The sequence below is a fragment of the Harpia harpyja genome, chromosome 23 (assembly GCF_026419915.1).
Source record: "Harpia harpyja isolate bHarHar1 chromosome 23, bHarHar1 primary haplotype, whole genome shotgun sequence".
Taxonomy (NCBI): domain Eukaryota; kingdom Metazoa; phylum Chordata; class Aves; order Accipitriformes; family Accipitridae; genus Harpia; species Harpia harpyja.
Window position 1 is genome coordinate 6408540 of NC_068962.1, and position 13183 is coordinate 6421722.

Sequence of the window (13183 nt, forward strand, 5' to 3'; positions counted from 1 at the left end):
AAACACCACCAAAAAAACTTCACAAACTAGGAATGTCTTTCCTGGCTTTTCTGCTTGGAATTTGAACTCTGTGGGGAATGCATTGCTTCTGAGCGTTGCAGGTATGGATATACCTTCAGAAGACCAAAACTCCTTTAGAGTCTCCAGGTGCTGCTGTAGCATATACAGTAATTTCTAATGTATATAAAGGATTTTGAACTTCTAAAATGTTATAGAATACTCAGTGTTCACAAGCTGACAGAGAAGGGGTGAAAAACAAATGTTCCAACAAATTCGCCAGCCTTTTCTGATTATTGTTATTTTTCACTTCTGAGACCTTAGTCCTATGGTAAATACCATGTGGCTTTTTTCCTCTTTAAACTATTGACAAGAATGGCAAAAATTATGTTTCTGCACACTTAAAATTTCTTTCATCCCACCCCAAATGAGCAGCTAAAATTTGTTCTTTCACCATTTTTTAATTTCTGTGAGGCATCTCAGGCTACATGCTGGATAAAAAGTTCTTTCTTGGATTCTCAGATGATAGAATGTGTTATGTTTTCCAACTATTCATCATATTCCCCATAAGGTTTTATTCAACATCCACCTTTAAATACCCTTACCTTTTTTTTTTTTCCCCCCACACCCCCTGCCATTCTGCTGAGAAGTGACCATCTGGTCAATAGGGTCAATCTACAGCCTGATTCAGAATCTCCATGTGCCAGAAATCATATTATATGCTCTTTTTTGGGAAACGTGATCTAATCATGGGATTGGAAGTGGCGCTAGGGGCTATCTAATTCATCACTCTGCCCAAAGGTAGGATTAATTTGTTTTATAATGCTCAAAATAGATGTTTGTCTAGCAAGTTCTAAGAGATCTCCAATGATGGAGCTGCTACAGTCTTGCCAAGAAATCTATCCTGCTGTTCTAATGGACACTAATGAAAAATGTAAAGCAAAGCTCTAACCTGATGATTTCTAAGAGAATGATTAGGTTGTCAGATGGTTGTATATAAATTCCAGTCCTCTCTGAAAGCAGGAAAATGTGCTTGTGTTTCACAGCAGGTGTGCAGATCCATAGCACAAAAAAAATGAAGTTACAGAGGCCATGCTTGTGCATTTGAAAGAAATCTAGGAGAAATATTCATAATATAAAGTTTTCTTAAAAGAATTATTTAGTTCTATTTCACTAGTTAAAATATTAAAACACTCATCAAAATGATGAGATAGAGATCATCCTTTGTACCTCCAATAGCTGTGAAAGAAAAAAAGGTAGAAATTTATCCTTTTGTATTTTTTCACAATACCAAAATAGCTATTTATCTATTTGGGCTAAAGACCACATGCAGCAATATAATGGTGCTTTTACACAAAATGAGTGTATGAAAATACATGGCTGGATGTAGTACAGCTTTCATGTTGTTCATGGAGGACAGGTCAGGTTATGAAAATGAAACAGCAGTAAAAAACAATGTTTATCACTATATGAATTTTGAATAAACCTCATGAAACCAACAGCATAATAAAAGCAATATTCATCTCACACGTATGGAACATGTCAGCCCTGTTATTTTGCTCTGCCTGAAGCAGCTTTAAACCTGAAAGAAGAAGAAATCAAGCAAAGCAAGAAATCATACAGAGGTAGCGGTCACCTGGTATCCTTACTATTCTGGCAGTGGTTTAACAATAATGAAGCATCTGCTTGTCAGTTCCATGAACATCTCTGTTTTCAGAACAGAAGGACAGATGGGGAAAATTCTTATAATCACACACATTAAAAGAGATCAGGGAACATAAATTCTTCTCTGAGGGTCAATCAATCCTTCATCTACATCTCCTACCCTCAATATACCCATGTATGTATATGTGTTGATATGAGCATCTCAGCATGTCCTCACAGTCACAGTGCTGTGCAGTAGAAGCTTAACATGCTTTGGAGAGCAATGCAATTTGGCATTTCAAGTTTTATGGTTTGCATACTGATCTCTAGCCTAACAAGCATATGTCAGTGTCCTGGTTTCAGCTGGGATAGAGTTAACTGTCTTCCTAGTAGCTGGTACAGTGCTATGTTTTGAGTTCAGAGCGAAGAATGTTGATAACGCTGATGTTTTCAGTTGTTGCTCAGTAGTGTTTAGACTAATGTCAAGGATTTTTCAGCTTCTCATGCCCAGCCAGCGAGAAAGCTGGAGGGGCACAAGAAGTTGGCACAGGACACAGCCAGGGCACCTGACCCAAACTGGCCAACGGGGTATTCCATACCATGGGACGTCCCATCCAGTATAGGAACGGGGAAGTGGGGGGCAGGGATTCGCCGCTCGGGGACTGGCTGGGTGTCAGTCGGCGGATGGTGAGCAATTGCACTGCGCATCATTTGTACATTCCAATCCTTTCATTATTTCTGTTGTCATTTTATTAGTGTTATCATTATCATTATTAGTTTCTTCTTTTCTGTTCTATTAAACCGTTCTTATCTCAACCCACGGGTTTTGCTTCTTTTCCCGATTTTCTCCCCCATCCCACTGGGTGGGGGGGAGTTTGTGAGCGGCTGCGTGGTGTTTAGTTGCTGGCTGGGGTTAAACCACGACAGTCAGTAAGGCTGCAGAAATAAACGTGAAGGACTTATGAATATCAACAATTCAAGAATAAAAGTTGATGCAGAAAAGATTTTGCTAGTCATATAAAAATTTAACATGTACAGTAAGCTATTTCTTTTATTTCTTATTCTTTTACTTTGTTCAGAAGTTTTTTAATTTATTTTCTTCTCTAATTATCTGCATTTCATTTGAAATATAATAAGATGTCTTCAGAACTAAAATCATAAAACTGAAGATAGTATTTGCCCACCTAGGCACTTTATTATAGTAAAAGCTATCTGCCTTCTCACATCTTTAGGTGAGATTGACTTTATGCAGTACTCTGAAAAGCATACATATGTTCTGAAAATAACTATTCTGTGTAAAACTCATCTAGAAGACTGTTTTTGAATTTGAAAAACATTTTCAGAATACTTTTGTGGGCAGAAAGAGTTCAGTAGAAAGCAATAAAAATACCACATTGATTTAAGAAATACGCTTAGAAAGCTGAAGAGTCAGACTGATAGAGTGGAGTCGATCCACTTTTAGAAAGAAAAGTACAGTGTTCTTTTATGATAAAAATGTAAATTAGTTAAGACTTTTGAGAGCAGTAAGTGTTAATAATAGGGCAGTTAGAGATAGCAGATCCTTGTAATAACCACTATTTTGTGTGTGGTATCCCAAGTAAAAGGAACAATAAACTCACTGAAGAAAAAATTTGTCATTTATTTCTGGTGCATTTAATAGTTTAGTTCCTTTCCTCTTGCTTTAAGTTATGGTTCAGTGGCAGTAACTTAGCTTTCAGCAGCTCTTTAAACTTTCCCTGAGTAAAAATCTTGTCACTATTGCAAATTCTAAAACTCAGTTTATAAATCCTGAACATTTTCAAATTATTCTGGTGGTCTGATAAAAACTTGAATGTTTTGAACATTACAGAAAGAAAGAAATTTGGCACTTTTGGCAAATTTTTAATAAATTGTGTCTGTCGTCTTTTTTTTTTCCTCTAGAAGATGCTAAAAGTATCTGGTTACTGTTCTACAACCACATTGTTTCTCCTCTTGTGCTTATACAGTGGTAGAGCTTGGCTACTTTGATCTGTATATATTTTTAGAAAACATTGCCCAGGACAAAACTCGTGCCTGTTCCTCTCATTTCTCCTGAAAACTTTTAGAATTCATTTTTCTTATCATTAACTGAACTTCTGAACCTCAACAAACAAAGGCTGGGGAAAATAAGAACTTTTAAATTAACTTAGAGAAGATCCTGTCCATGGCTTCGCTGTTCCTGCACACCATCTCCAGATCACATTTAACTCTTCGTAATCTTATCTAGTGCCTGACAATGTCTTATGGGGTGACTATTATAGATATCCTTATCTTTTCAAACTATTCTCTTCCTCATACCCAGCCCCTCACCTTGAGCCAGGAATAGACTCCAGGGCCCATCGCTGATAAGTATGCGGCTGTGTAACGCGCTGCAGCAGTGTCAAATCCTTCTCCAGGGGCTGAACTGCGCAGGGATGGGCTGCAGCTAGTTCTGTAGTGTTCAGTAGACCTTGCTGTTAAAAACACCTCCAGTGCATAACCATGCCATTCACTCTCAGTTGGGTGTGTGGGTGATTCTTCCTCCCACTCTTCCTCTCACCCTTTGCTTTCAAGTTCAAATCAAGAGGTCTTGCTCTGTCCCCATGCTCCAAACCTCAAACCTAATCTGAACGTTCGGGGACAACACACTGCTAGAGCTGTGAACGGGCTGAAGATCATACCTGTAAGCAAAGGCTTCTACCATTGCATTTAAGGCTCTAAGCCTCCAGGATCCAAAAATCAAGAAATTAAAGAAGACTAGTTGAAACGTTTCCCTTGGGAAAAGCTGCATATTCAGTTTTCTGCAGGAATATGCAGTTCTGTCAAAGCTTTTGACCAAAACAAGGCAGCCTAGGAGAAGACCTGTCCCACTCACCCACCTCTCTGCCTCTCCCTGCCTGCTTCCCCGAGTGCCTCAGCTGGATGCCAAGGACTTCTAGGCTCTGGATGCCCTGTCATTTTTTCCCCAAATTGCCCATCTAACTTCTTCCTGCAATGCAGCACTTCCAAGGTTTCTGGCTCCCCACTCCCCCCGAGGATGGCTCTGAAAGGTGCCTGAGCCTGTGGTTCTTCTAGTTAGCTGCTCCTCATGCAACCAGTCCCCCACCACCCCAGCGCATGCTGGGCCAACACCGAGAACTGCCTGGCCAAATGAATTATCCATGCTGGACAGCAAGGCTGGAAGTCTGCATTTAGGGGTGCCTGAATTCATTTTCTGGAGAATTGGTTCCCTTGAAAATATTATCTTGAACAGAATATATTCCCTAACTCGAAACGAGCAGAGAAGTTAAGTTACATTCTTTTTCCTGACCAGTTGTAGTTTAATCTCTGCTGCTAATCTAGAGGGAGGGCTGGTTTGGTGATACATACCAGGAGAATAACTCTTTAAAATACATTTCGTACCGAGAAGAATTAAGATAACCTTTAATTTATAGTATGAATCACCAAAGGACATATTTCACGGTTAAGGCATGATACCTCCACCGTGCGATCCACTGGACTGGAGGCGTGTCTTGAGCCTGCCTCCATCAGTTGTTTGCATCTACGATGGCACGCTGCGATTGCCGCGATCACGCCGGGATTGAACCCCTCCCATCACCGGAGAGCCACCGAGCTCCTGCCGCGTGGTGGAGGAGGCTGCCCACCTCGCTCCAGGCCACCCAAGAGGAGAAGCTGCGCTGGACATCTCCCACCTTGAGGCTGTTCCAACCTGCGGGATGCAGTGAGAGGTCCCCTCGGGCAAGGACCGAAGCAGGAGCCATCCCCCGGCTGCCTGCAGCCTTCACCAGGGAGAAGGAAAACCTGGTTCAGGTCTTGTGCTAGCGGAACAAGCCAACCTCTTCTGCCCGCCCAGGTCTGAGGCTCAAATGGGCTCTACACGCTTCCAAAGAGAGGTGACAGCTGATAGAAAAAAGGATGTGAGGATCACGGATTCACAAGCCGGCCCCTGAAAGTCGGAGTTAGTGGAGGTTTCACTCCCTTGTGGACCTAACCCTGAGGGACTGCTGAACAGCACACCTGTTCCAACAGCTGCTCTTGGATATATCCAGTTTCCGAAAGTCCTTGAAAGCCTCTGGGGTGTTTCGAGAAGCGAGCGATGACATGGGCTCCTTCGGGGAAGTCCCCTCCAGCTGGCAGGTTATGTCACGACCAGGCCTGAGTTTGCACGGTGTGACTTGTGCCGTCACACCAGCCCTGGACTTAAAGAACCCCTGCAAGGGGCATCTCATTTTACCAGACAGTCTGGGGACGGAGGATCTTTTTCCGATATTTCGTTAGCATGCTTTTCAATCTACAAATGTGTATGAATGATTTTTTTTTTTTTTCAATTGTATCTTTCCCTAGGATCCTTTTCCAACAAACAGAAGGTATCCCTGCTGTGCCTTGCTCTTCTTTCCAGGTAGGGTTACAGTGCACCTAGTGTACCAGCACCTCTCTTTATTCTTGCCTAGCTTTATCTGTGGCAACACTGTTGAATTTTTATACAAATGACATCACCAAACAGCTCATTTTTGTTAATTTTAAATTCTTGTAAATGGAGATAGAATATGATTGATAGATAGGGAAAGAACTTAATTAAAAAATACTGTAACTTCATTAGGTAATCTGTGCGTTGCTATGCATCATATCCTCCCTTATAGCACAAAGCAAAGGCTGAGCAGGCATTTTGATTTATAAGGGCATGAAATACTGCAGCTTGCCCGGTTTTGCTTGCTTGATGCATTCACTCTTGTACTCACTAGTCCTGTAGCTTTAGCCTACTTGCCTAGCAGCTGCACCATGTTCTTCAAAGTGTTACATGACACTTGTGGAAAAAAACAAGCTTGAATCATGAGTTTTCCATGCTTTGAGGCTGCAAGATTTTCGTTCATTGCAGGATGCAGAGAGAAGAGGGGAGGATTTTGCAGCGTCACTGATATATATTGATTCAGCTTCAATTACTTAAGTGTTGCCACAGTTTTGAGGCAGTTTTAAACACATTTTTGTTTTATTTATTTGCTCTCAAAGAGACTAAGCAACCAACCTTCAACATTTCCAAAGTTCTGCCTTCCCCATCCAGCACAGTGGCAGTGTGGCCACAGTGTCTACTGCCATAAAGTAAGACAAACTCTACAGTTATCAAAACCACAGCAAACCAATTGGCAATTTATGTGTTCCTGTTCCTTCTTCACAGTAGCCAGAATAGCACACTGCAGAGATAACTGCTCCCTACACACTTTTGGGAAGTCATTCTTCAGGTATAGTAAGTTAGAAATAGCCAAAAATGTAAATGAAATTGGCCTTTTATTGCCAAGCACTTCAAACTATACGAAGTTTAACAGCACTGAGGGCTACTCAGTGTTATCTGCAATTTCAGCCCTAAGACTAGCACTACTGGAACAGAGAAATAATTGACCTAAATCTTCTCTGAGTCCTGTGTTCTCCCCCAGAACAAGCCTTTTATCTGGCCCTTTAGGGTTCTAGATAAAACCTTGTGGTTTTTGTTCCTGTGGGCAGTGTGTAACAGTCCTAGCAGAACAGCTGCATACTCACTTCAGGATTGTTTTGGTGACATTTGTTTGCGACAGCCCAGCTGCAGTAGGAGTGAAGGTACTCGAGATAATGCAAGAGCACAGAAGAGTTGAAAAGGAAAGAAAATATTGCATGAATAAACAACCAGAATATGATCAACATCTAAGTTTGACACAACTTCAGGACTGGTAAATTCAGATGGTATTTATAAGGGGTCTACATGCAAGAATCTACAGAGAAAAATTTTTGATTGCCCTTTGTACAAATTCAAAAAATATCTTACACTATGGTATGATGTCGGGCTGCTCCCTTTCTCAGTAAGATGTCAAAGGCTTATTTCTGAACAAGTCTAGGAAAGAGGAAACTAAGTAGCTGGCGTCCAAACTGATAGTCCCACCATAAACTCAAACAACCTTAAGGTAGTATTCAGTTGTGTCAGCTTGACAACAGTTCCCTTGAATCCTTTGCAGCAGCAAGAATTAACTATAATGGGCATTTGCAGCCCTCCTTCAGCCATGGCAGGATGGCTTAGAAATTCTGAGCTGGAGCAGCAGAGCCAGATGCGGAGTTCAGTGCAAAGGGGGAACCTTGCTTGTTGATTCTGAGTAATACTAATGGCACTTAGCACCCTGAGAACATGTATTACCTCCCCCGAAAATGCACTGAGGGACCTTCATTCATTGTGCCCTTTCATGTGCCCTTCCAAAGGTGTCCAGTACCATGTGAAACGCTGCAGGGTATCCTGCCTGGCTCTAGCAGTGCACAAATCTAGAGGTCCTGTGTTATATCTGCCAACTCCCTGCAGATAGTCCAGGGCATTGCAAACAGTAATAAGTGCCGAAGCGTGGGCAGCAGAACTAAGCCTAAAAGGTCATCAAGCTTGTACAGAAACAGACACCAGAACTGAGAAATTACACTATTAAGGCTGCCTGATCAACTTTAATTCAGTTCTTCATGTAGATATAAGGAGATGTAGTCTTAAATTGTATTCCCTATTTCTGGTCCCATTCCTCCTCCATGCTCCCAATTCATTTCTAACTGCTGAGTCCCACAGTTTTCTCTCCCCCCCTTTCTTTCTTCTTCCTTATGCCCAGCATCCCACTGAGCCATGGTAGGCAGCTGCAGTACCTGCATTTACACAGGGAGCATAATTTTCTGGCAGTTCAGTGGATTCTAGCATGTTGCTGCAGATGGCATGGGGGAGGAATGGGGCTTGTTCATTAAAGTCTCAGTAGTCTCTACTGAACAAACAGAAATTTTTCTGAAACCTTCCAGCTTGGCAAAGATCACAGACAGCTGAAAGTAGATTCTTGATACAAAGGTTGCCTGCTACCCCATAGCTAATCCTTGCCTCAAATATAAGAAACCTAATGCTGCTGAGAAAGAAGCTTTCCAACTTGGGCTGAAGAACCTGATTTACCGCAGACATACCCCCTTTTGCAAACATCTGAATAGAAAACAAAAGAAAACAGCCCACAGCAATGTTGAACACAAAAAATGTCAAGCCGAGTGACTACTCTTAGGTGAGTACTGAAAATTGGATCTTTCTGAGAGTATCACACAAACTTCAATTCTACTTGTCCTACCAGATAAGTCTCTAAGAATGCAAGTGAATATTTTACCGTGAGAACCACACAACTAAGTTATCTAAATTACTAGTAAGTCCCATTTGAATAAATTCCACATCATGCAATCTGAATATTAAAATTCCTTTCTATTAAGGTCTGACACAGGTAAACAGTAGTTTATGGGGAACTAAGCACCCAAGTACTGTACTATCTGTATTATAAAAATGAAGGTGTATAGCTCATGGGGCTGGTCTTGAAGGAAAAGATAATGTAGCTGACTGACATCTTGCACTTGATTCTCTGAGAGCAGGAGAGAGACTGAAGCAAGGTAAAGATTGATAGAAGATAAAAAAAAAGGTTCCAGGTCTAGCTACAGCAAGGACCTGTTTTGGATCTGGGCTAATAAAATAGGAGCACACCAATGTGTACTCAAAAGTAAAGTTTGGTCCTTCCTATGTGACACATAATAACATTTTTTCTTGCCAACTAGTGAAATACTTTAAGTAACGAAAAGGATTGTACATAACATTTGCTGCCAAAGGTCAGTCAGTAATGCTGTTCTCTCCCTAAACCCTCACTCCCACCTCCCTGCCCCAGCAGCAAAGGCTTGTGTCTCAGATCAATAATCCAGGCACATTTTTCAGCTCACATTTATCTTTATCTGAGCAAAAAGGTCGCATCTTTGCCACTGGATCACCTGTCAGATATGACCTTTTTTGTCCAATTAAACACCTGCAACGTTCATCCATACCCTCATCCTCTCAGATCTTAGTTTCTACCACCAACTTCTTTCTTGCTAGTCTTTTTCCATAAGTATAGTTTTGAGCCTGTTGTTTTAACCATGCCAGCTCTCTTTTCTGCCTCACTCCCTTTTGCTCAGCCATAGCAAACATCACTTACCAATATTCACTGCTAGTGTCCCGGGCAGCTTATCCTACCTTACCTGTAGTCCTTCACTCATTATCAGGACATCACCTTTTGCCTTCAGCCAGCCCAGCTTCCAGCTTCTTATGTGACAGCAACAGTGAAAACAGTGAGATCCCACATAACATCAGAGTGTGCCAGGGAACAGGGCAAAGGAAAAATATAAGGCATAAGAAGACAAAGGAAAGAAGAGAAGCTCTTATAGTTCCTTATACTCTTACAACAGAATCCTTATTCTCTACTATAGGTTTTTAATGACTATAGTTGCTTCTTAACTACCTGTTTTCTAGCACTGAAAATACAAAAGTGTCAGTCAGAGCTTTGCTGAGTACATCTCTCCAAGATCCTCCTGATGGCTTTCCAGCAATTACCTTGTAGACTGGAGCAATATATGGGATCCCTTGTTACAGTCCGAGCAAAAGGTGCACCTTAAAAATACAGTGACAGTTGCTATCTTGCAGTAATTAGTAAATTTAACCAACAAGCATAAAAGAGAATTCTAAAACAATTGGTGCTTTCAACAGATTTAAAATTGTATTTACATCAAGATTTCTGTCAATCTTTAAAACATACTGTCTTGCTTTGCACAGCCCTGACACTTGATTTTAAGGACTCACTCCAAGCTCCTTCTGAACTTGGCTAATCTTTCTCTTTGGAGACTTGTATGAATCATGCCCCTCGCTTCCATTTCTGCAGTCTTCCTTCTCTGGCATGTGCTTGCTAAAAAGCTGAGCTAAGTTCTCAACAGATGTAAATCTACATTGCTTTACTAGCTTTCAAGGTGCTAGGCTAATTTATGCAAGATGAGGATATGGGGCACGGGTTTTAGTTTTATCCCATCATAGGAAAAATATATGTCAACTTTTCTCTGCTTGGTACTTCATAGGCCACAATAATGAGGACTTCTGCTTTTCAACCTCATTTGCTTACCACAAGATATTCTTAGAATATAAATGTTAATCATCTGTGCTAACAGGAAGATACCTGTTTACACTGAGTACATCCAGCTATCACTGAAACACTTCCTAGGCCTGGATTTTTCCCTCTGAACCAGATGCAATTCCTTTTCAGTGATTTAATTGCTTCCTTTCCATTTAATTACTTTGAGGATTAACTGCAGGCAAGTGTATTCCAATAATAGGCTCATGTACAAAGAACAGGAAGCTTTCCCTGTGGTCCAGGGAATTCACCACTTCCGACTGCGGCTCAGCTATATAGCTATCAGGTTTCCCTTTGCCCCTGGGCTTTATGTGTCACCTTGTCTGTTTGAGCGCAAGGAAATGTCATGGGATGAAGTTCTTGAATTCGCATACAGAGCTCCTGTCAGGAAACAGCAAAATCCTTCTTCTCATTGGGGCAAAAGATGCAAATATTTTGGGCCCAAGCATTAAATTATTAATTATATAGAATTAATATTAATGATAGCTAGAATAGTTTCCATCAGTAAATTTGTGGGGGGGAAAAATTAAAACTGGGCAGCTTTTTGTTTGTTCCTAACATTATCCAGGCAAAGATCCTTTTTTGGTCCTAACATGCATATTGAAAAGCAGTTGATCCAATCTGCATTTCATTGGAACTGCTTTGCTTCAAAGCTGGGACTGAGATTATTGCTTTCTGTATGTAAAAATGACACATCATGGCAATTTGTTTTCACCTTCTTAGGTGAAGACTGAGTGATGCTTTGAGACAATTTGTGCTTCAGGGATTAAGGGATCTACAAGAAATTTTGACTTCAGATTACATCAAAATCCATCAGAAAATTTTATGCTGAACTAGTGCTCCGTGACTGTGAGCTACACACGTACGGACGCACAGCACCATCACCTCTCACCCCCCCACTGATTAAAAGAACCTCATGAGATCCAGGTGGGGAAAAAGGATGAGGAAATGCTCACAAATAGGGTGGCAGAAATTCGAATATAAAAGCAGCAGCATTCTAGCCCCTGGCTTTTTCTACAGGACAATGGTCACTAGTTTATGTGCCAAGAGAAGTAAACTGAAAGAGTTCTGCAGCTAATGCTAAAGCAAATTATACTGCCTTGGGTTAGTTTATTTTTCAGACAATGCTTGGGATATATTTTTAGTCAAGAGTGCTTTTCTTCCAAAAGTAGTTGTGCACAAAATATTTTTCTGTCTCTCAAATTCTAAGAACATTTCTGTTTATAAAATGAAAGGCTTATGACTCACTAAATAATAGACATCAGGTGAACAATGTATAAAACACTTTTTTTTTTTTTTTTAATTGAAACTCGACCGAAGTAATTTGGTCTCCAATTTGTTCTCATTGGTGGAAAAATACCCATCTTAAATTCAGTAAAACTGCTAATAAGTTCATTTAATGAAACTTTGGAGGTGATTTTTGCTTTCTCCTTTAACCCCAGATTTTGTTTCTCCATTTCCTTTTCCACTGCTTGTGGTAGGTGGAAGGACACTTCTCCTTGTCCCACCCAGCAGAAGTACTGCCTATTTGTTAAGATGTACAGCAGTACAGACATGACAAATACAGATATGTGTGGGGAATAGGAAGGGTTGCTACTAGGTTCTTTGTGTGATCTATAGCTATCAGATTAAATAGTTTTATGTAAGAAGCTGGGGAGGTGGTGGGGGGAAATCTTGCCCTGTTTTCCCCAAAGAAAGATTTCTTTTGCAATCAGTCTGAAAGAGTGGGATGCCTATCTGCCAGTCCCATCCAAAAGCTTCTCAAGCCCTGACCACATCTTCCAGCTTGGCAAAGGAAGGTTTAGCCACAGATGTGGCTGCGGTGAGTCAGTGCACACAGCTCCTGGGCCAGCCCCCGGGATTAAATCTGTGTCGCAGATCCTTAGGAAAAGGCACCAGACATTTCCTCAGGCAGGGGAAGCACCAGCCTGACCGTTTCACAAGCACACGGGTCTGGACTAGCCAGAGCAGATATCATCTCCTGGCCAGCCTCCAGGCTAAACAACTGTAGGTAGGGAATACAGGAAGGAACAACGAGTATTATGATGGGGAATAGAGGAAAAGAGAGAGAACTGAGGTTCATCCTTATAGGAATAAAAGTGTGGTGGTGAGTGTATTTGGCAGAGTGGTATAGACAGTTTGGGGGAAACTAAGGCTATTGTAGTTCTGGGAAGTATTGCAGTCTGATAATAATACAGGGAAGTCCTTAATGCACTCTGATACACACTTGACTTGTACACCCTGTCCTGGGAGTTTCAAGACAAAAAACACGAAAGGCCTGACTGAGTGAGGAGTTTAGATAACAACCCACTGAGGGAAAGGCTGCAGCATGAGTTTGTCCTGTGTTAGACACAAGGCGACCCAAACGAGGGAAAACTTTCTGGACACCTCAACTTTGGGAAAGCCTTAGGCAGGCAGCGTGCCCTATGGGGCTCTCAAGAACCTGCTTTTTCTGTTAGGGTCCTCACCCAAGTGAAAGACAAAACATAAGCTTCCACTGCAACCTTAGTATTAATTTGGTTACAAAGGTGACCAACTACAAGACACAAGTCGTTCGTTTCATTAGTCCTGGACCCCATGGAACAAAGTTGTTATAGGGAGAG